The 24,712-nt window shown below is 34.1% G+C and overlaps 1 long non-coding RNA gene across 4 annotated transcripts in view; it reads left to right on the plus strand.

Annotated features, from left to right (window-relative positions):
• The first annotated feature begins 16,493 nt into the window (after nt 1-16,493).
• LOC129059363 (uncharacterized) overlaps nt 16,494-24,712 on the plus strand; it is a 113,544-nt gene continuing 105,325 nt past the window's right edge. For all 4 annotated transcript variants that reach the window (XR_010139931.1, XR_008525195.2, XR_008525192.2 and 1 more), the window contains exon 1: nt 16,494-19,016. This is a non-coding gene — a long non-coding RNA (uncharacterized LOC129059363). The remainder of the gene's footprint in view (nt 19,017-24,712) is intronic.

Raw genomic sequence — 24,712 nt, forward strand, 5'->3', positions numbered from 1 at the left:
TAACATCAGACTTTTACTACAAGAAATGTTAAAGTACAAGAGAAAGAAAAGAATAACAGAAGAAAACGTGGATGTGCAAAAAGAAATAGAGTGCCCAAAATGGTAAATATGTAGAGAAATAAATTTAAAAATTATGCCAATTTTCAATTTGTGAAAGAGAATAAATTGTAAATAAACTTAAAAATAATGTATTATAGGAGACAAGACAGATATAGTACTAAAATATTAAATAGCACAAAGGAAGGAAAAAATTGAAATATAATCATTAAAATTATCAAGTTAGACATAAAATGGTACAATGTTAGTTGAAGAAATATATTGACAAGTTTAAAAAGTATATATTAAAGTTCCAAGTAATCACTAAAAAAAAAAAAAAAAGTGACTAAAATACTATAGCTACAAAGCCTTTAGTGGAGATAAAATATTTGAAATACTCATTGATCAAAACATACTCAGATAATCCAAAATATTTAATCTAATATAAGGCAGAAAAATAAGAAACAGAAAAAGAGAGAAAGGTGGTAAATAGGAAAAAAATGACTAGAATAATAGATTTCAAACAAAACGTTGTTAATTTTATTAAATACAAATGGCCTGAAAACCCTCATTAAATAGTATTCATTGCCTTATTGCATTAAAAAGAACTAATTATATGCTGTTTATAAGAAAGCAATGTTTAATATGAAAATAAAGATAGGTTAAAAATAAGTAATGAAACAACCACAGAAACACTAATTATAAAAAATCTAAAGTGGCTGTGTAATATAATTCGAAGTAGACTTCACAAGAAAAAATGTTACCAGAACAAAGAGAGGCATTTTATATTGATAAAAGCATCAATTCAACAAGCAACTACACTAATTTTACATATGGGTACCTCCAATAACTGAGCTTCTAAATATATAGAAGCAATAACACAGAAAAATAAAAGGAAGGAGAAATGGGCACATCTCCATTTGTAGTTGAAGATGTCAACATTCCTGTCTCATTAATTGATATAGAAATTACCCAACAAATCAATACGGATATAAAAAACTTGAAAAGCACTATCAAGCAGCTTCACACTATGGATAAATCACTCCTCCTAAACTAAGAGAATATACAGTCTGTCTAGGATACATAGGAAATTCATCAAGCTAAACAACATGCTAAGTGCCATAAAAAAATAATGTTTAAAAGTTGGTACAGTACAGAATTAAACCCTGACCAAAGTGGAAAAATAAATAAATCATTATCTGATAATGCTTAGCAACTAAACAAAACAGTTATAAAATAATTCTCAGGCAAGATATCCCCATTTGAAGCGAACAGTTGCAGACAAAAATGGATAGAAAAATATTGAAGTGGAAATTAAATGCACCAACTAAAGTCACATCTAGCCAAGATGGATTTGAAATCATGTTTATTAAATCTTTCAGAAAAAAATAATTAATATTTATTTGAACCTTTGTAAAGAGATATTTTTTCAGAAAAAAAATGGAAATCATTTAATTCAGTTTTGAATCTGCCATCTGTTCTGTAACATTCCAATTAGTTACACACATACTCAGGTAAAATGAAAAGCTTTCCCCACTTATAAATATTAATGAAAATTCCCCAATAGATTGCTAACAGCTTTAACCTAACACTGTATATTTCTAAATGTACCATATAAAATTTATGTTAGAAATGCAAGTATAGTCAAAGAGGGCAAATACAACAAAGTGATTTTGATTTAATAAACCTATTAAGACTTGATAAAATAAAATGGATGTGATATACACATAAGATACACTGGAACATACATATATCTCTTTATTTTTGAAATACTCTAAAATAGAAACTTGACAAATTAGTGAGCATGTTTCAAAACCTATTCCTATCAATTGTTCCCCTTCTGACAATGACATAGATGCTTCTATGAGACCAAGCCTCGTGCATGCACTACGGCTGTAAATTCTGGATAAAATGAGAAACCAAAACAATCACCTGAAGCTACTAGAAAATGAACAAAGCACAGAATCTAGTGGCGATTCTGCACTTGAAAGAAAGGAATGACACTTCATGAGTCCTGGCCTTTGGCCTGAAAGCAGGCCACAATTGGCACCATGGAGAACAATACAAACCTACAGTTTTAGTGGCTTGAGAAACCAGAGGGCAGAATTTGGCGTAAACAGAGCAGCTGGAGTGTAAGAGGAAAAACACAGAAAGAACGAAGCCAGTGAGGTATTAAGGTTATCATTGTTAAATAAAAAATACAGCCAAAACTTATTTTAAAAGAACAACAATCATATTTCTTCCTTCACAATTCTGGGAGTTGCCTGGGCATTACTAGGCAACTCTCTCAAGGTTATCTCATGGGGTTGGCATTATATGGTGGCTTGAGCTGCTGTCATCTCAAAGACTGTCACTCATGGAACCTGATGTTAACTGTTGATTGAGATCTCAACTGGGGCTTCTTTCCAGAAGACACAGTCTCAGAGCATGTGGTTTGCTCCAATAAGAAGCTTTCTAAGAAATAGTACATGGAAACTGTATTACTTTTTACCAGCTACTTTCAAAAGTTATATAGCATCACTTCCATATGAGTCACAGGCCTGTCCAGATTTAAGGGGAAGGAATATAGACCACTGCCTGTTGATGAGCGAGTTTCTGCATCACCTTGTAAAAAGCATATGTAGGGTGGTGGTGTGGTAGGTAGAAAAATATACCCGTGTGAAATGTGATAATCCCGGGAGCCCTGGAACCTGTGAATATGTAACCTTCCATAGCAAAAGGACTTTGCAGATGTGATTAAGGCTAAGTTCCTTAAGATGGGAGATTATCCTGAATTATCCAAGTAAACCCAAACTAATCACATGTGTCATTAAAGGTGAAATGCCCTTCCTAACTAAGATCAGAGACAGATGTAACTGTAGAAGTATAGGACAGGGTCAGGAAGGTGCAGCAGCGATGGCTTTGAAGATGGAGAAAGGAAACCACAGTGAAGGAATGTTGGCAGCCTCTATAAACAAACAAACTAACTAAAACTAACTAACTAACTAAAACACATAGGATATTTTATTTTGCCACAGAGGTATAGCCTCTGGATATAGATTCTGTGTAAATTATAGCTAACCTCTAAACTATGCATGCATTGAGCAGACAATGAACAGCCTAGCTAAGAATAAAATAATTGAAGAGAGGTTCCACCTCCTGCCCATCTGAGGGATACAGAGTTTACAGTTCAAGTCCAGTCAAAGTAACTTTCTACGAAAGAAAATAGATACTTTTCAGAGGAACAAAGGAAAATCAAGGATCTCTGCTTAATGTCATTTACAAAATTGGGAATGCAAGTCAAATTTAATAGACATGTAAACAAAAGAGAATTTGGCCCCTATCAACAGAAAATGTTCTTAATGTAAATTAATTTTGAGATGATTCAGATGTAGAATTAGCAAACAAGTATTTTAAAGAAGCTATTATACACATTGTCATAATTAATGACTGTAAAGAAAGCCTCAGCAGAGAAATAAAAACAGAAAAATAATCAAATGAAAATTATAGAACACAATATATTCTGTAAACTAAATCTATGGAGTTATATACAGATTGAACCTAACAGAAAACATGTCATTAAATTTGGAAGTGGGCCAACAAACATCATCATATATGTAGAACAGCAACAAAATGAAAAAAGTTAACAGTGTCAATAACTTTTAAATCAATATCAAAAGGTTTAATAAGAGTATAATTGGAGTAAATCACCAGAACTAAAAGATAAGGTGATAAAAAAAATAATTGAAGACAGATGGACAAAAGTCTTCTAAACTTAGGGGAATACTTTAAAGATTCAAGAAACTCATCAAAGTCTAAGCAGATAAATACAGAGAAAATGTCATCTAGCAAAATCATAGTCAAACTGATGGAAACCAAAAATAAAGAGAAAATCTCGAAACACAGAGAAAGCAGCCTATCACATTCAGCAGGTCCAGAATGCAGGTTACATTTGTCGTATCTGTAGAAACAGTGAGAAACAGTATCACTGAGAATTCTCTGTAGAGCGAAAACATCCAGCAATAATGAAAGTCAAATGAAAATATTTTTTGATAAAATAAAACTAACAAAGTTTGTTGCCATAAGAGATACACTAACAGAAACAACCAAAAAAGACTGTTTAGACTGAAAAGAAATGACACCAGATGAAAACTCAAATCTTTAGAAACAAAAATGATCACCATATATGATAAATCTATGAATAAATACAAAAATAAACTATTTTCTTTATAGTTTCTAACTGTTTAATACAAAAGGAATAACAATAACAACTCATAAAATAGTTTTGTGCAGTTGTGTATGTAAATGTAATGCATATGACAACTACAGGCTAAAGTAAGGAAAGGGGGATAAATGAACCTTTTAGTTGCAAGGTTCTTAAATTTTCTGTGAACTGTTTTAATAGTAACTGCATGTAAATTGTGGAAGTTAAATTGTAGATTGCAATCTTTAGAGCAATCCCTAAAGAAATAATGCAGAGTTATAGTGCAAACACTATACATTAAAATGCAGTTTTAAAAATGTGTATTTAACCCAAAAGAAAGTAGTAGAAGAGTAAAAAGGAATTAAAATAGAAAAGACACTGGGTACAATTGTAGATATCTTTTATATGTTTTACATTCTAAGATTCATATTTATATCTCTTATTTCTGAATCTTATGTAATTGCACTTATGAACTTTTAGAACAATTCAGCTAATAAAAATCAGCCTTTATTGTTTCACAGTTTTAATGGGAATATCTATAATATTTCATGAATATCATATATCCATTTTTAATTCCAATCCTCCTTCAGAGTTATTATTAAGCACATCACATCCAAAATTCAGGTTGCCCTTATGAAAAATGTAAATATTTGTAAATTCATTTCATATAACTTTTTGGAATCTACATAAATTGTGTTAAAAATCAACACATGCATTATCTTTATGCATTTTTGGGGGAATACTGTTAAATAATGATTGGATATAAAAAGAAGCTGAGAAATAATAAAGGAAGACCACATCTTAGAATGTTTCTCCTTTGGTATCTGTGAGGAAGAAGCGAGATGAGACTACCGTTAAGAGAAGCTGACCATTCCAACTACAGGTGGATTGGAGCAATGAGTGTAGAAGAGAGAAAGGCAGGATTCAATATTTACAGAGATGCAAAAAGCTAAAACCTAACCATCCAAACAAGTAAAAGTCTGCCTAGTTTTTCTGTAGGAACAGAAACAAAATGGTAAATACTGGGTAAAAATGGAGTGGGAGATGTGGCAAAACGAGAAAGGACCACAGGTAAGCATCTGCATATCAAGATTGTAAATACAAAATAATGTAAGACCTAGTGTTTCTCATTGAAGACCTTTAGTGGGAATTCACTGATATTCCTTTTAGTGTGCTGCTTAGTGAATCAAATCTGAAGTCTGTTAAGGCTTTCATTGATTACTCTTGCTTTTTCTGGCTATTTTCTCTATGAGATCTCAATTACCTCCACTGTAAATTCTCCCACCCTGAGGTTAAATAGAAACATAACTTGAATTAGCATTGTGGCATTAAGTAAATGGCACACTAAGGTTGGTATTCTTTAAGGAAAAATTAATACACAAAATATTTCTAAAAGTACAAGCAAAATATAAGATACCACAAGAAAGAATGCTGTGCCCTGGGTCTGATGAAAGTTGCTGCAGTTACTGCTTTTGCTCTGAACAGGTAAGGCAAGGGGCCACGTGTTTACCAGAACCAAAGCAGAGAGGCGGTTGTGGGGAGAGAGACCCTTTTGGGAAGTGGGCACTCTGTGTGGAGAGGGTGACCTCGGTGGAGATGTCCCCTAGTATGGAAAAAGTCCCCTAAATCTAGAGAGGGTCGCCTTCATGCAAAGAACTAACCATGCAGGGAGAGAGGAGCAAGATTAAATACCTTGACTTTGCTTCCTTTCCTCTGTTTTCTGGCTAGTGCTTCCCTTAGCCAAACAAAGAAAAGACCTTGTGCATTTCATCCATGGAGATCCCGCTTTCATGAGTAGACCAGGGAGAAGAATGAAGAAGCCGATCTAGATTGACAAAGGGCAGAATCCTTCGTACTTCTCCACTGCTGGGGAGAAATCTTGATTCCTAGAAAAACTCTCTCTTCAAACTTAAACAGTGCATAATTTTTGTAATAAACTAGAAACAGTGTTTCTATACAGTATGCCAGTTTTTATGCATTTTGACAACTTTCAAATAATATTAACTTGATTACTGACTAAATGAATCAATTTATTTAGGAAAAATATCTTGTTCAAAATGTAATTCTCTATGCCATAATTTAGTTCTGTACTATATAGTTATAACTTGTCTATCTAGTATAAAAAACGACAGTTTTCATGATGATTTCTGAAATTTGTAATATAAATTTAATTAAAACCTTATATTAAATATAAACGAATTATGTCACACATTCCCTCACATATGCCAATGAATTTATGTGGATATAATGTGTATATATATGTATATATGTAGAAAAATTTCTGCATTTCTTTCTAAATCTGTTTTATGTTTTCATTTCTTCCCAAATCTCTTCTTACCCATTAAATTTTGTTTCTAGATTGCTTCCTCAGAACAGATCATATGTGTTTTTTAGTTGATGTTTTCATTTATGTTAAAAAATAATTTTTGGTACATAATCCTTTCAAGTCTGTCATATGCCTTTGAAAGCTTCATTAGATCTTCTTAGGCCACTAGTAAATTACTACTTCAGTGCACCAAATGGTGCCCTTGTCACCTAAAATAGTTTCTACAGCTTCTGAAATAGTTCAACTTGCTCTCAATCATTTCTCAGCGAGAGGCTGTCTGTGAGAAAAAAAAATAGCACAATTAATAGAACACTATTATTTGTCAGTGATTATGTTTTCTGCTCTAGGTGGCAGCTTGGTTCATCAGTGAATTCATGGAGATCTCAAAGTAAAAGGTGAATATACATCTCTGCCAAAGAAAGCAGACTGTCATTTATCTGGCCCTCTTCCATGAAAACAGGATGTGCAGGTGTAAACATAGAACTAGGGACAGAAATCATATGGAAGTTCCCGTAGGCTATGCGATGACCTGTATACCACTAGACATGGGTCAGCAGAGGGTTTCAGAAAAATGAAGAAAATGGAAAATTCTTAAATTCAGCACAGTCCTCAAAATTTGGGAAGAGGCCTCTGTAATGAGGGTAAAATGTATATAGGATAAATTTAGAAACTTTAAACATACGAGAAACACAATTTTAAATAGTTGAACAAAATGGATTTTGTGCATACTGATATCAGGGAAGTATTTCTAAAACACAAATTTGCAGCAGATTATTCTGAGGCTATTTGCCCTTTAATTGCACAGGGCATTGTTTTCAATAATCAAAATCTTTCTCCCAAATAGGGAGTCAATAGTGTTCACTTCTGCGTAAGAGCCTCAAAGGACCCAGAGACACATTCTGCCCTAGAGAATCTTCCTCTCTAGGGGAGAAGAGAAAGGACTTATAAATATATTTGAGAAAAACATGATAAATGTTATTGTTACATTGTTCTCTAGAGGTAGAGCATATCTGTTGGACTCACATGGGTTAGCCCACTCTTTTAGCCTACTCCTTCAAAATAACATAGATATCATTACAAAAAAAAATGACTATTTTGGTTTCTAATGAGGAAAGCTCTTTAGTTAAATAAAGGGAAAAAGCCTTGTGGAAGTTTTCGCCACTGGTTAAGATAAATTAAATGTGTTAAATTGGAATATGGCACGTACCTTATGATAAGGCTTGAAAGAGATCAAGACTAATTATACTTCCCAGTTCCTACAACTATGTCTGCATTAACGGGGAATAAGTCAAACAATTTGAATACTCTACATAGCTTAGGATTTCCCTCCTCAGCTATGTTAATATCCTTTATGATGTTTTATTTATTTTGTTTGTTCATTTACTTATGGATATAAAACAGACATTAAACCTAGCATGTTAAATTTTACTTCTTTCTGGTAAGCTACAACAGAAAGTTGAAATATATAAACTCAGATTTGGATAGTATCAAGAATTCCTAAAGTGGTGCCACATAATTACACACAAATGGCTAAACTCTTCACACTGAGTTGTGCCTGTGTTTTGCACTGAATAATATATCTTAGATGTTTTTCCCTAACAGCTGTTACAGATCTACTTCATTTATTCTGACAGCAGCAGAATAAAGATGTGCTATAATTTGCTTAACTAATACACACTTGATAGATAATTTCCTTGAAACCAATTAATTAGTTTTGTTTTATATTAAAGCAATATTAATGAGCATGTTTGCACATGTATTCAGCAAATATTAATGACTATATTTTGTAAGTAAATTCAATTAGACTATTTTATCAAGGAAAGGTACCTTTTCCAGTTTGGGTGGATATTGACAAATTGCCCTCAATAAACTCGACATCTTTTACACATCTTTTACCATTATGTAAGAATTCCTGCTTCCCACACCCTTGATAATATTGACAATCACAAAAATTAACATAGTTGGAATAGGAAACCTTACTGAATATATAATGATTTGATTCTTCCCTAAGAAAATTCTGGCATGATCAAAGTAACATACTACTAAATAAACACTTTTTAAAATCTTTTATATTTATTAATAAGTGATATGCACAGAAAATGTGGTAGAAGAAAAGAAGAGATAATTTCTAGAACCCAGTTGAAACCCACACAGACAACATATCCCACAAATATCAAAAGCCACCTGTGATCACAGCCAGATGACTATACTGGGAGATAGAGTTTGCAGAGTTGTGTTGTTAGCTCAATCGAGTACCAGCATGGCACATGTATACATATGTAACTTACCTGCACGTTGCGCACATGTACCATAGAGCCTAAAGTATAATAATAATAATAATAATAAATAAAATAAAATAAAAATAAAAAATAAAAAAAAAAACTCGAAAGAGATAAGTTAAACTTTTTAGAGTACAGATATTGTGAGGTCAGATTTTGGAATGGTCGTCAGTAATATGACAGTACCTGGTAGGCAAAGAATAAGAGTGCATTACTCTTTATGACTCCTCTGCCTTTCTTTATTCTAACATTCCTTTAATGTTCCTTTCTGCTTCACACACAAACATCCGTTTATTTATATATCATCTCTTTTTTCTTCTTGTTTTCATTCCAAGCTTATTTCATCTTTAATATTATTATCCATACTACCCACCATACCCACAGTCTTACAAAAAAAAATTATTGAAAGATTAGTCTCATGACAGTTCAACTGATTCTACCAATCTACTCCTTAAAAGAAAATAATGACAACAAATAATCATTTTCTTTTGCTCACTCTTGCCTCAAAATAGCTCTTTATGGTGAGGGTGAGTTATACATTCAATACACACTTAATTTGACAAGATCGGGACTAAATTGCTTTTCTGAGTAGTCCTCATTACAGCATATTGTGCTAAACTGTTATGTCTAACTGTGTAATCAAATACACTATAAACTGTCTTTTCTCTGAAGTATGCCAATGTCATACAAAAAGGAAATGGATAAGAAATATGCAAGTACAAATTCAAGCACTTTACTTAGGAAACACACAAATGATGTTATACAAGGCATTTCCTCCAGAATCTGATCAAATAAACCTTTAAACACAGAGCTGGGTAGACAAAGCAATGTATTACACTAGCAAAGCTTTATGAAACCCCACAAAGACAAATAAAGGTCATCTCAAAACCTGGCAATTTATGCAATGTGTGTGGAGTTAGATATGTAAAGTGCAATTTTCTAACAATAGATCTAATGGAGTAGTATTATAGACATCCACAGTGTATTCTAATGTGTCAATTTTCTAGAATTAACCAGGACCTCTTTTGAATGAAAATATTAGGGACTTCTTTATTCACTGACAACGATTCTAAGACTTCATTATTTTGGTTTAAATACATGTTCTGAGTCTTTTTATCTCATCAATTGCTCCCATGAATTAATTTAGTTTGAGCAAATGTAGAGAATGAATACAAGCCCTCCAGGTCAAGTTTAGTAGATGTCAGTGTTTTCACGAATTGTTGTCAGGTATGTTAAAAAGAGCAACCATTTTTGACCTCCAAAAGATACTAAGATGAAGAGTATATAATTACAATATCTGCTTACTACTTCTTTTAGATCAAATTTATATCCTTGTATATTTAAACAATATATTCAGCCATAAATCAAAACCTGTCTGGAATAAGGTCACTGAGGGATGGAAAAGGACCCCAAGAGTTAGGTAGAAAAATGTGGTGATTATTTACCAGGGACATCTTTGCCAGTGGCATAGAATGTTACTAAGTTATTTCCAAAGCATAGAGTCAAGATAGCGTGAAAGGTTTGAAGGTACTGTTGTGTAGTGAAAAAATAATTGATTTAGCCGTAAAGAGGAGGGATTTCCACTACATTCTTCAGAATAACTTTCTTTGTGATTGTCCAAAAATTACATCATATTTTTAGATTTCAGTTGTACTTACCTAAATACCAATCATTTTTAAGATTTTCTTTATCTCCATAATAATTTAGTTTTATATATGAATCTATCAATATAGACATTTTGGTAAACATATTATTTTCTCATCTCAAATAATGGCATAGATGACACTTCAGGTAAATTTTTATAAAAATATTTACAACTTCAGGCCAGGCATGGTGGCTCACCCCTGTAACCCCAGCACTTTGGGAGGCCAAGGCAGGCAGATCACCTGAGATCAAGAGTTACAGACCAGCCTGGCCAACATGGTGAAACCCCATCTCTACCAAAAATACAAAAATTAGGCCGAGGCGGGAGAATTGCTTGAACCCGGGTGGCGGAGGTTGCAGTGAGCCGAGATTGTGCCACTGCACTCCAGACCAAAAAAAAAAAAAAAGTTTGCAACTTCACCAAGATATAGTAATTTATTAAAGATTTTATCTTTAATATCCTATACTGTCCCAAGAACTGAGTTGTAGTGGATTTTGTGTATAAGCTTAAGCAGATATGGCTTTTCATGAAGAGATTATTGTAAATATAAGGATTTCAACAAATGCAGAATTGATAACAATGTGAGTTCAAAATATGAAAGGAAATATGCTAGTAAACACTCATTTTGAGTAAAGAAAACAAACAAGAAAACAAGAACATTTAAAAATCTTTAGACTACTATGACTAAATCTATGTATAGCTTATAAAGATGAAAGGGCTAGTACAAAGTATGTATATTTCCTTAGCACTATTAAAAAAAAGAACTACTTAGGCATAAATCTAACAAAATATGTGCCTGATACATGGCAGGAAAACTACAAGACTCACATTAAAGAAATCAAGGATCCTAATAAATGGAGAGATACCCTATGTTCATGAATAAAAAGAGTCAATATTGTTAAGATGTCATTTTTTTCCCAAGTTGACTACAGAGTCAACCAAATCCCAATCAAAATCCCAGCAAGTTATTGTGTAGATATTGACAAGCTATTTCAAAAGTTTATGTGAAGGGGCAAAAGACCCAGAAGAGCCAAAAGTATATTGGAGAAGAACAAGTTTGAAGGACTGACGCTGTCCAACTTCAAAACTTATTATAACGCTAAAATTATCAAGACATTTTTGCATTTGTAAAAGAATAGGCAAATAGTTGAATAGAACAAAATAAGGAGGCCAAAAGCAGACCCACACAAATATAATCAACTGATTTTTGGCAATAGAATAAAGGCAATTCAATAGAGAAAAGACAGTCTTTTCAACAAATGGCGCTGAAACAACTGCATATCTACATGCAAAATAATGAGCCTAGACTCAGCTGTTACACAAAATTTAACTCAAAATGGGTCATATACCTGATGCAAATACAAAACTATAAAACTCTTGGAAGATAAGAAAAAAATATAGGTAACTTGCATTTGGTTGTGATTTTTAAGAAACGTAAGAAAGGCATGATTCATGAAGAAAGATAAATTGGACTTTATTAGCATTAATTACTCTTTCTTGAAAATTGTACTATTAAGAAAATAAAAACCCAAATCACAGACTGGCAGAACAAATTCTGAAAATATATATTTGATAAAATCTAAAACAATTACAGGCCCAAATGCCAGCAAAAATGTGGATTAATATGAACTGTCTCTCATTGCTGCTTGGGATACAAAATGGTACAGCTATTTGGAAAAACAGATTGGCAATTTTTTACAAAGCTAACCATTATCTTACCATCTGATTTTGCAACTGTCCTCCTAGGTATTTGCACAAATTACTTGTAAATTTATGTCCACACAAAAATCTGCATACAGATGTGATTGCCTACACTTGGATGCTACCAAGATGTCCTTCAACAAGTGAGTGGATAAATAAACTGTGGCCCTTCCAGACAATGGAATATTATTCAGAGCTTAAAAGAAATGAGCTATGAAGCTATAAAAAGACATACAGTAATCTTAAATGCTCAACTTTTTACCTTAAATTAGTATGTGAAAGAAGCCAGTCTGAAAATGATACATACTATATGATTCCAATCATATGCCATTCTGGAAAAGACAAAACTGTAGAGACAGTAAAAACACCATTGGCTACCAAGAGTTTGAGTGGAGAAAGGGAGGAATGGATAGGTGAAACACAGATAATTTTTAGGACTGTGAAACTATTCTATATGGTATTGTAATGTTGAATACATGCCATTTTACATTTGACAAAGCTCATAAAACTGTATAACACAGCGTGAACCCTAATAAAAACTATGAACTTTAGTTAATAATAATGTGTCAGTATCAGCTCATCAATTGTAATAAATATATCATACCAATGCAAAATGTTAATAAGCATGAAAATTTTGTTTGTGGGGAGAGATGGATTATGGGAACTCTACTTTCTGCTTAATTTTTTTTACAAAGTTGAAACTGCTCTAAAAATCTATTTTAAAATATGTGCATTTTATTAACAATTTTTGGAGAAAAATTAGTTCAAAGTGTGACATACTAGAATCAGCAATGACCTCGGGAATATGTATCTAGTTTTAAAACAATCATCGAAAACAGAGAAATCAGAGAAACACTAGGTACGGTTACCATATTATTGGCAAGATGTGTAACTGGAGCTTTTCCATTTAGAGCATTTTCTGTTAATATAAAGAAGACTACAGCAAAAGGAAAAGAAGGGATTTATGCTGAGAGAACAAAGCCCTCTGAGTTCATCACCTCTGTGTACATCTTCTAACAGCCAAAGAAACTAAATATGTCATGGATTATTCAGATCAACACTTTGAAAATCAATGTAGTCCCAAAGCTTATGTCCTTCTTCTGAGTTTCCCCAGGGTCTACACCAAAAGTAGCATTTGATCTCTTGAATAAACAGATAGCCTTTGTTTGTGACTCCAGATCAAAGCTAGTACACAGATGGGGAATCTCATGGGAAAGGAAGTAGAAAGGATTCATGGCTTATACTAAGCTGGCTCTATATTTTCTGACTTCCTGAGTGTCTATAAAAATGTACTAAATCACCTGGCTATCGACATCACTGTACAAAAATACTTTAGATATTTCTCTTTATATTTAGGTCTTGGAAAAAAGTAAAAACCAGCATTGATGCTTTCATAAACTTCTCTCTTTGCTATCCTCAATAGATATAATCTTTATTATTTCATTACTTTGGTTATAGTGAAACTGCCTTTGCACAAAATTATATCAGTGAGAAAAATTATAACAGTGAACTGAACTATCCCACCCCCTTGCCCCCATCTTGCCTTCCTTTAATTATTCCTGGGCTACTGGGCCAATCTAACTTTGGAAGACATCTAGGCATTAATTTAAATGATAACAGACCTTGCCCAAAACTCAACCTCTTTTGCAAAGCTAATGGGAGGCCATCAGGCTAGTGGGGAAGAGGGGTGCCTGAGTCCTGCTAAGGTGCAGAAATAAAGGACTTTCAGCCATTATTCCAGAAGTTATGAGATATGCAACTTCCCCAATTACTCCTGCAAATAATACCACTATTGTACGTTGGCCTTTTGAGATATCTTTCCAGGTTTTTTGCATGTCTGATACCCATGGTTCCACTTGAAGCAGATGGTTCCACCTGGACTGCCAACCCCACTCTCATGGCCCCAACCAGAAGTGATTCAGCCTGCAGGAGGACAGCTTCCACCCCCAGTGATTTCATCTCCACCCAACCAATCAGCAGCAGACACCTGTTACCTGGCCATTCCCACACCTTCCCCTAAACTGCCTGTGAAAAACCCCTAACCTAGAAGCTTTAGAGAAGTTTTGACTAAGAATTCCACCTTCCATGTGGTGTGGCCAGCCTTCTGTCTTTTAAACACTTTCTCTACTACAATGCCATTGTCTTTCTTTATGCAGCTGACAGCAAGAACCCCTCAGGCAGTTACAATAGAAATGTTATGTTGGTACTATATTATGCTGATTAAAGGCACTTGGTAATGTCCCCAAGAGTGTGTCATTAAATCACTCATGAAATTCTGAGTCTCCTTTTATCTAAATTTGGTGAAAAACAGTGCATCCTGTGTGTGTATGAATGTATGTGTATGCACATACATGCCAATGGGTGTATATTGCTGAAGCTGATTACATTTTAGCTAGCTTGGCACCTGCTTGCCATTACCATACATAACACAATAAAAGACACTTCTAAAAACACATAAAATACAGTCAAGTGGCTACAAGAAAAGGCATACATCAGTAAGACACCGTGGGCTTCCCTAGGAAGAGTGTTGCTATGGGAAAATGTGTTTTTTGTGCTCTTGAAAGCATACTGACAAAATGAACTTTTGGACTACAGGTTATTCTGAGGATGGAGACAGCCTGGAGGTATAATTCTTACAGCAGTGTGAGAGTAAAAAACAATTCTTAAATCCCACAGCTAGTTACTGGTTATATCTGCTGTCTAGGTCACCTGCTCTTCAGTTCACTGCTCTTTCTACTAAATTTTGCTGCTTTTGTTCTTGCTTTCTCACCTACCAAATCATACTTGACAAGTACCGCTTAAGGTTACCATTGCAGATCATTAGAGTTCATTTCCCTAGCACCTCAAACCAAAGGGAAATAGGATAAAGAAAATGAAGAAAAAAAAAACCCTTGGGTTCAAAGGAAAGTGCAGAGGGCCATGCCTTTCTCAGGGATATAGACACCATTAATGTATATAGCTCCAGAATAAAATAAGCAGTCTGTGCTGCTGATATGACTATTTTTCTTCTAAAATTGTGTGCCTGGATCTGATATTGCTATCATGACTTTGTGTTCTGATCTTCTGTTTTATTTTTAGATTACTGAGCTCTTAGAGCACTTTGGTGTTATATGGAGAAACAACGTGGTGTGTGTGCTCTTCTCTTCTATATAGAAAAGTAAAGAAACTTGAGTCTCTAAGAAACTCAACTGCTGTGTCTGAACTTGTCTATATGAAGCTTTACTTTCTTTACTTTCTTTCCCCTTTCAATTTAGTACTACAGCTCCCTCTAATTTCTTTTGTAGCTTCCTTTAGCCAACTAAATATTTGTCAATTCTATCTCCGTTTTTTATTATCCTTAACTCACACAAAGGGAAGCAACTCTTTTAAAATGAAGAACTTCATAATTTGAGGCTTGAATACTTACAGAGGGTAATGTTGAAACTTTTAAACAAAGTAATCTAAATCTGACCTGTACATGAAATGGGGGTATTATCAGCCCATTTTATGAGATTGTTACTATTTGTAAATCAAGGTTAATAACAATGTTGATTATGGATCAGATAATGTATGCAAATGACCTTGAACAGCATGTGATATACAGTAACTGCAAACTAAATGCAGTCTATTGTTCTTCATTCTCCCATTGCTCCTCCAAATTCCTTTTCTACCCTTCTCTGTCCTGTTTCATGCCCTGGGAGGTTGCTGTCTGTGGAATGCAATGCTTGAGCAACCTTGTCCCTGGCTTTCTGTTGGCTGCCCTTGGGAGGCATTCCAGGACATCAGACAGCAGGAGAGAGTATTTGAAGTATTTATCACCCCTACACTTGAGTTGCCTCCATCAAGTAGCTAACATCAGTTATCTTGAGTCACAGGCCTGTTGGTGGCTCATCTATGATATTAACTCTCACTCACTCAGTTCACATTCCTCCCTAGGACCAGGCTCAAGACTGCTTTTAATGTTGCTAGTCTCTTGGTTGTCTCCTGTTGGTTCCATGTATTCGGTCCATGAAACTATAGATAATCCTTCATGAAACTGTCTTCAATCAAGCCTTTTAAGTGTATCATTTGATCCCTGCTATGAATTTGAATTCTATAAAAATAATAAAAATTACCACCTCTACCACCACCAGTACTAGAAAACCAGTACTAGAAAACCACTTGTGTTGTTATAAAAACTACTACTACTGTTACTACTACAATTACTGTTATTAATGCTAGTACTACTGCTGCTGCTACAATTACCATTACTGCAAGTGGAATAATGCCAGCAATAACAATAATGCCACTGTGCTAGTATGAGGATGAGGTGAAACGAGAAATTATATTTATTTTCTTCCACAAATAAAAGCATTCCAACACCACGCCTTTCAAATGTAGGGCACCAATCATTTAATTTATTTTATTTTCCTGTATTCCTGGCAACTATTTTCATTTTCTTTTTCCTTCACTCACTGTCTAGGCAGGATTTCCCTTCTATTCCCACAACCACAGCTCATTCCACAGAAGAGTCTTTCCTTTCTGTCCAAATAAGTAGAAATAAATCAGTAGGGTAGTTTCATACTTTTAGTTACTTGACAAACCGTTCAGTAAGTTAGGTGATATAATTGTAGACAGGAAATCATCACAAAGACATTTGTGACATGCTTCACCTTGATTTCATATTTTCTTTAACTTTTAATTCATTACTGTTTCAAAATAGATTCCATCAAAGAAATATCCAATTGATATGATAAATACAATGTTTTATTGGACACATCTGTCTTGAACTAGTCATGTTAAATCATCTTAACTATATTGTCACTTCTACGAATCTTTAAAATTCCTATATTGTTGTTCTCAGTGGCTTCAGGTGATATACCTTAACTGCAAAGTGCCCTATGTTCAAAACTCCAATTTTTCTATATCCTTATTAGAATTAGTATTTCAGCAAAAGTGCACCCAGCTTAATTTTAAAAATTTGTTCTGTCACATAGATTCCTGTTTTCTTTTTTTTATCAAGTGTCATTAATACAAGAAAAAAAATTCCATAATATAGTGAGTGTTTTGATTGACACTCCTGCCTCATTCCATTTGGCAAGTTTAAGTATTTTATTATGCCATAGACATGCATCTTTTTATATGGTTGTAATTGTGATAGGCATATAAATGACAGTATCAAAATTGTTCTTGTTTGGGAGTCTTGTTCGTTTGAAGCAGATGTCAAAATCTCCCTTCTCTAAAAATTATGAATTCCATCTTAACTCCTCTCCTGCACAAATTTTGGCAAATTGTGTTTTCCTCTACTTTTCATTTAGGAGTCCTGGAATTATATTTGCTCAATGATCAATTGATCTAACCCTAGCTCGATCTTCTCACACAAATTCTCACATAAATTGCAAACAAGTATTTACTTAAACAAGTATTTACTAAAAACAGATTTTAAGATTTAAGATTTTTTTCTCTATTTCATTTTTTCTCTTCTCTTTCTAGCATCTTAAGCCTTCCTTTTTTGAGCTGAAACAGGTCCTTTTAAAATGCCACTTCAGATTTTCTCTGGGTTACTATTTTTCAAAAACATCTGCAATAAGGAGTACTTATTGACCACATACTTTAGGTTAGGCAATGGGCTGGGTGCCTGGGATAAAATCATGACCAGAACCTGAAATAGTCCTTGCCCTCAAAGACTTAGAGCTTAATAAGAGAACAGCACTAGTCACATAATCTCACAAATGCATGTAAAATTATAATTAGTAAGAATAATGATTAAAAATATGTATTTTGTAAGAGTATATAGCAAAGTAGCCTCACCTGATCTGTATATACAGGATAAGCAAGTGTAGAAACCAGAGAAAGTTCTGTAAGCCACAATGAAGACTTGTCTCGGTTTTGCTTAGAGCATTGAAAGTCCAATTAAAGATGGTAAAAGGGTGAAATACAATCAGACTTGCCATTTTAAAATTTAACTCGGATTTCCATTTTATAAGTGATGTAATGGCAGAATGGATGCAGCAGATCATTTAAGTGGCTATGCTCTGATTCTAGGTGTTTTTTTTGTTTGTTTTTTTTGTTTTTGTTTTTGTTTTTGAGACAGAGTCTCGCTCTGTAGCTCAGGATGGAGTGCAGTGGCGCTATCTCGGCTCACTGCAAGCTCCGCCTCCTGGATTCATGCCATTCTCCTGTCTCAGCCTCCCGGGTAGCTGGGACTACAGGCGCCCACCACCACGCCGAGCTAATTTTTTGTATTTTTAGTAGAAACAGGGTTTCACCTGTTAGCCAGGATGGTCTCCATCTCCTGACTTCGTGATCCACCAGCCTCGGCCTCCCAAAGTGCTAAGTCTTTCAGTTATCCATTGCTTCATCACAAAACACCTCCAAACTTAGAGGGATAAAACAATAACCGTTTTGTTAAGCTCCTAAATTCACACAGAGACACAGGAAATAAAGCTTTTCTCTGCTTTAGAATATCTGGGCCTCAGCTGAGAAGACTAGAATAACTGCGGGTGACTCCCTGAGCTCAGAGCTGAAGTCGTGTGGAGGCTCTTTCATCAACACCTGGTCTAGGGTGACTTGAAGGTGAGCACAGCTGGCTTGTGGCCAGAGCAACTGAACACGTCCTTTGCACGGGGAGTTGGCTTCTAGTCAGACTGCTTACGTGGTGATTTCATATTCCTGGTGTAACGATTCCCAGTAAACAATAGGAAGCTGCTGGGCTCTTTATGACTTGCCCTTAGAAGTAACATGACATCACTCCTACCCTACTCTGTAGGTCAAAGTCTTCACAAGCTCAGTGAAATTCAAGGAGAAAGGACCAAAATTCCTACAGCTTAACGGAATAAGTGTCAAAAAAATTTGAAGCCCTGTTTTAACTTTCACGATAATCAACAGGTAACGCTAATTGGGATTACAGAAATTAATATAACCAGAATAGAGTATATTTGAAGAATATTGGCAGGCTTTTATGATGTAACAATGTCCCTGATTCATTCCTGATACCCATTTTTGTTTGTTTTCATTTTCTTAGAAGCATTCTTTCTACAGGTTTAGAATTGCGTTGATCTTTTCAACACATCAACTTTTGTATTTGTTAGCTGTTTCTATTATTAATTTGTTTTCTATTTCAGTAATTGTTATGTTTATTATTTCCTCCCTTCTCCTTACAGGGATCATTTGCAGATGCTTTGCTAACTCATTAAAACGGTTGCTTAGAACTTTGATTTCAGCCTTTATTTATCTATAAAATGTATATTTCAGCTCTACATTTATGCTTAAGGTCTGTCTTAGTGACATTTTTCCAATTTTGATATGTAGCATTTTATTATTCACTTATTAAAAATATTAAATCATTTCCATTGTGAGGTGTTTTTTTTGGCCACAGACTTCAAAAGTGTATCTGTTAATTTCCAAATATATAAAGATCTTCTGTTTACTTTTCTGTATTAGTTTTTACCTTAACTGTGGTCAGAGAGCATAATGTATGTTGTCAGTACTTTGAAATATGTTGAGACCTGCTTTATATCTCAGTACAAGTTATTTTCATCAGTGTTTCATGAATTCTTAAAAAGAATATGTATTTTGCAATTTTTGAGTTTAATTGTTCTGTATATGACCGTCAAACAATTTAGTTTATTATGCTTTCAAATCCTCTACATTTTTGCAGACTTTTCTACTGCTTTCTTTTTCACTGAGAGCTTAAAATATCTTACTGATTTCAGAATTGTTAAATCTTTTTTAGTCAATAGTTTTCTGCTGTATACATGTAATACTGTATAATTAGATATATAGAAAATTGTATCTTCCTGGTTAATTGACACTTTTGTTATTTCCAATGTCTCAACTTAAAATAATGCTTTTTGCTTTTTGTCTGATATTTAGTATAACTCACTCTTTCTTTTTGTTACTGTTTGGGTGGAATCTTTTATTTTATTAATTCTTTATTGTCTCCCTTTACATATTCCTATATTTTTTGTGTGACTATTGTAAGTGTATATAATTTAGCATTCCCCAGTATTACATACTGGATCTTTTAACTGTTTCTTTATTCTGTCATTACTGATGAATTAGTATTTAGGTCGAACTTTACCTTCTGCTTTGTTTGATTTAACACTTACTCTTTGTTCTTTTTTTCTTCTCCTTCTTCTTCTTCTTTTGATATATTTAAGCTTTATTAAGTGTTTTCATTTTCTTCTTTATTTGATTTTTTAGCTATTCATTTTATTAGTCTACTTTAATAACTACTCAGGTAATGATGGATCTTAGGGCACTATATAATTCCATTTAACTTCTTTTTGTATTTTGTACAACTACTATCATATATTTCGATTTTGTATGTTTAAAATGTCATAAATGTTATTGCTTTGTTTAATGCAAGTGGTATATATTTAGATTTACACATATGTGTATCATCTCATCATTCTCCATTTCTCTCTGATATGAAATCTCAGATTATGTTCTACCCACCTCCAAAATAAATATTCCCATGAATAAAGAATCTAATTTGGCAGTAATTTGCTTTCAAATACTTTACAACATCATTCCTTGTTTTTGTTAATAAATTGGTTGTTTATCTTAGTTTTGCTCCTTGGAAGACAATATGTCTTTACTCCTTGACTACTTGCATGAACTTTTTTGCCTTTAGTTTTCAGCACACTTGCTGTAATGTGCTTAGGATTTTGCATTTATTTCTAGTGGTTCAAGAAAATTCAGAACTCTCACCTAATTTTTTTTTATATGTACTTTTAACCCATCCTCACTCTCTTCTCCTTCTGGACTCTGATTGTATACATGTTAATACTTTTCTCCTTAATCCAAATTTATCTTACACTCTCTTATATATTTTTCTCATTTTGTCTTTCTTTACTTCAGTGAATGTATTTTCTGCTAACATACCTTCTGATGCACTAATACTCTATCATCTGAATAGGTTTTATAGTCAGTTAGTGTTGCTTTATTTCTAGATTTTCCATTAGCCATTTTCAATACTTTTGAATTATTTTCTGAAATACCTAGCAATGTCATTTAATTACTAGAAAATTTAATTACATTTATTTTACAGTTCTGCCCTATCTAAATATAGTACGGATTTTTTTCTCTTGTCAGTTATTAAACATGATTTGTGGTCAATTGTTGTCTTGTGGAATTTGGGGTTTTTTTTAGATAGCATCAATAAAGGAATTCCAGGATAGTCAAAGAGAACATATTTTTTTTTTCAATAAAGCATCTGGATATGGATATCCAATTATATTCCAAATAAAGATTGAGATCATTGGAACCTAACCTCAATGTCTTTTGGGACTGGTCAATTCTTCAATCACCTTTAGAACTTTATGGTTCCATCTGAAAGCCTGGCAGTGATTATTAAAGACCACCATTTTTTTAAAATACTTTTTTAAAGAGCAATTTTATAATCACAGGAAATTGAGAGGAAGATACAGAGATGCCCTGTATACTCATCCCCACACTTGCATAGCCTCTCCCATTATCAACATCCCCCCTCAGAGTGATACATTTGTTACACCTGATGAACCTACACTGACACATTGATATGCTTTGCCTTTGTGTCCCCAACTAAATCTCATGTTGAGTTGTAATCCCCAATGTTGGTGGAGGGACCTGGTGGGAGATGACTAGATTGCGGTGGCAGATTTCCCCCTTGCTATTCTCATGATAGTGAGTTCTCATGAGATCTGGTTGTTTGAAAGTATGTAGCATCTTCCCCCTTTCACTCTCTCTCTCTCTCTGTCTCTTGCTCCACCATGTGAGGATTGTGCTTGCTTCCCCTTCACCTTCCACCATGATTGTAAGTTTCCTGAGGCCTCTCCAACAGCAGGAGCCTGTACAGCCTGCAGAACCATGAGCCAATTAAACCTATTTTCTTTACAAATTACCCAGTCTCAGGTAGTTCTTTATAGCAGTGTGAGAATGGACTAATACACGTCATAATTATTTGAAGTCCCTAGTTCACATTAGGGCTCAATACTGACATTGTACATTCTGTGGGATTGGGCAAATGTATAATGAATGACATGTATCCACCTTTATGCTATCATACAAAGTATTTTGACTGCCTTAAAAATCCTCTGTGCTCTGCCTATTCATCCCTCTTTCCTGCACCTCAAACTCTGGAGACTCCTGATCTTCTTACTCTCTCCTTGGTTTTTTTTATTATTATTATTATTATTATTATTATTGTTATACTTTAGGCTCTATGGTACATGTGCGCAACGTGCAGGTAAGTTACATATGTATACATGTGCCATGCTGGTGCCCTGCACCCACCAACTCGTCATCTAGCATTAGGTATATCTCCCAATGCTATCCCTCCCCCCTCCCCCAACCCCACAACAGTCCCAGAAGTGTGATGTTCCCCTTCCTGTGTACATGTGTTCTCATTGTTCAATTCCCACCTATGAGTGAGAATATGCGGTGTTTGGTTTTTTGTTCTTGCGATAGTTTACTGAGAATGATTTCCAATTTCATCCATGTCCCTACAAAGGACGTGAACTCATCATTTTTTATGGCTGCATAGTATTCCATGGTGTATATGTGCCACATTTTCTTAATCCAGTCTATCATTGTTGGACATTTGGGTTGGTTCCAAGTCTTTGCTATTGTGAATAATGCCGCAATAAACATACGTGTGCATGTGTCTTTATAGCAGCATGATTTATGGTCCTTTGGGTATATACCCAGTAATGGGATGGCTGGGTGGTTTTTGCCTGTTCCAGAAAGTGATATAATTGGAAACCGACAGTATGGACCCCTTTTAGACCGGCTTCTTTCACTTAGTAATATCCATAAGGTCACCCCATATCTTTCTATAGCCAAATAGCTCATTTCTTTTTAGCTTTGAATAATATTCCATTGTATGGATATACCATAGTTTATTTAGCCATTTACCTGTTGAAGGGCATCTTGGTAACACCCAAGTTTTGGTCATTATGAGTAAAGCTGCTATAAATATCCATATCCAGGTTTTTGTGTAGACATAAATTTTTAATATTTTTGGTTAGATACCAGAGAATTTGATTGCTGAATCATATGGTAAGACTATGTTTTGTCAGAAACCACCGAACTGTCTTCTGAAGTGGCTGTGTCAATTTGCATTCCCACTGGCAGTGAGTGAGACTGTTTATTGTGCTACCTTCTCAATAGCATTTGTTGTTGTCAGTGTTCTGGATTTTTGCCATTCTAATAGATGTGTAGTGGTATCCCACAGTTGTTTTAATTTGCATTTCCCTAAAGACGTATGATGTGGAGCATCTTTTCATATGCTTGTTTACCATGTATATATTTTCTTTGAAGAGGTGTCTGTTGAGGTCTTCAGTAGGGCCCATCATCTTTAATGGATCGTGAACACCATTTTTTGTTTTCCATCACCATGAGTTAGCTGAAAGCTACAATCACTCCTTTGGATTTCTAGTCTCTGATTTTAAATCATCAAGTGCCTTGATGAGAAAAGTCATATTGAATTTTGGGATTACTTGACATCTATTCGCTCTGGAATTTTGGTATCACAATCCTTACTCCCTTGCTTTTTCACATAGATTTTTTTTGAAAGTATTTCCTCTGCTTTACTTGTTAACCTCAGTAGGAAGATGTTTTCTACCATTGCCAGAAGCAGATCTCTCTTCGTGCTTCAATATTCTTCATAGGTTTGCCCGTGGCTAAATATTAGAGATTTATGCAGTTGCTGGCTGGCCCTTTTCACAATAACACACAGCGATTTTATCTGCTTGTTGTGTATTTTTCCCTATTCTATGTTTTACTCATAAGTTTGAGAATAGTGGCAGTCACATAGGAAGTAGGCATTACTCATTCACGGGAATAGAATTCAGACAAGAGGTTAGAGTAGAAAACACCAATTCTGGAAAATGTTGATGAAGTTTTGTGTCTCAAGAAGCTTTATCACACATATGGACTGTTCAGTAGAATCCTGATTGATCAAGTGGACCGACCAATACGATGTTTACACTTGAAAAACCAAGATTAATACAAATGATGTGTGTGCTATTGAACATCTTAATGTTAGTGGGAAATCATAATGTGTACACATAAATATAAATCATACCAACAACTCTCATGTATGCAGAAAGTTCATATCTTTCAAAACATAGAAATAGTGATACGAGTTCTCATGGTCAGGGTAAAATGAGTATATCATTTTAAATCACATTGCATTATATTTTTAAATTTGTAATTAATATCACAAATAATCAGTTAATTTAAATTCCTTTTTAAATTATACTTAAATTTGTTTACAAATGCAGAAGTTAACTATGTGTTCTCTCAAAATGAACAATAAAGATGTTGATTTTTAAGATTCTAATAGACACAATTTTCATTTTTGACATTTTAGAAACCATCTTAAATTACAGAAAATTATAACAACTTGAAACCATGTTCATTTCAACAGGAATAAATAGCATTGTTTAAGGCTAAGACAATCGATGATAAAATGACAGTCAATAAAATCAAAGCGCTATCCAAACCATACCTAGTGAATGTGTCTTAAGCAACATCAATCAAATAATGAAATACAGATTTCAAAAATCCCTCAAAATGCATAAGGTACAAGGAGATAT

This window comes from Pongo abelii, chromosome 4 (assembly GCF_028885655.2).
Source record: "Pongo abelii isolate AG06213 chromosome 4, NHGRI_mPonAbe1-v2.0_pri, whole genome shotgun sequence".
Taxonomy (NCBI): Eukaryota; Metazoa; Chordata; class Mammalia; order Primates; family Hominidae; genus Pongo; species Pongo abelii.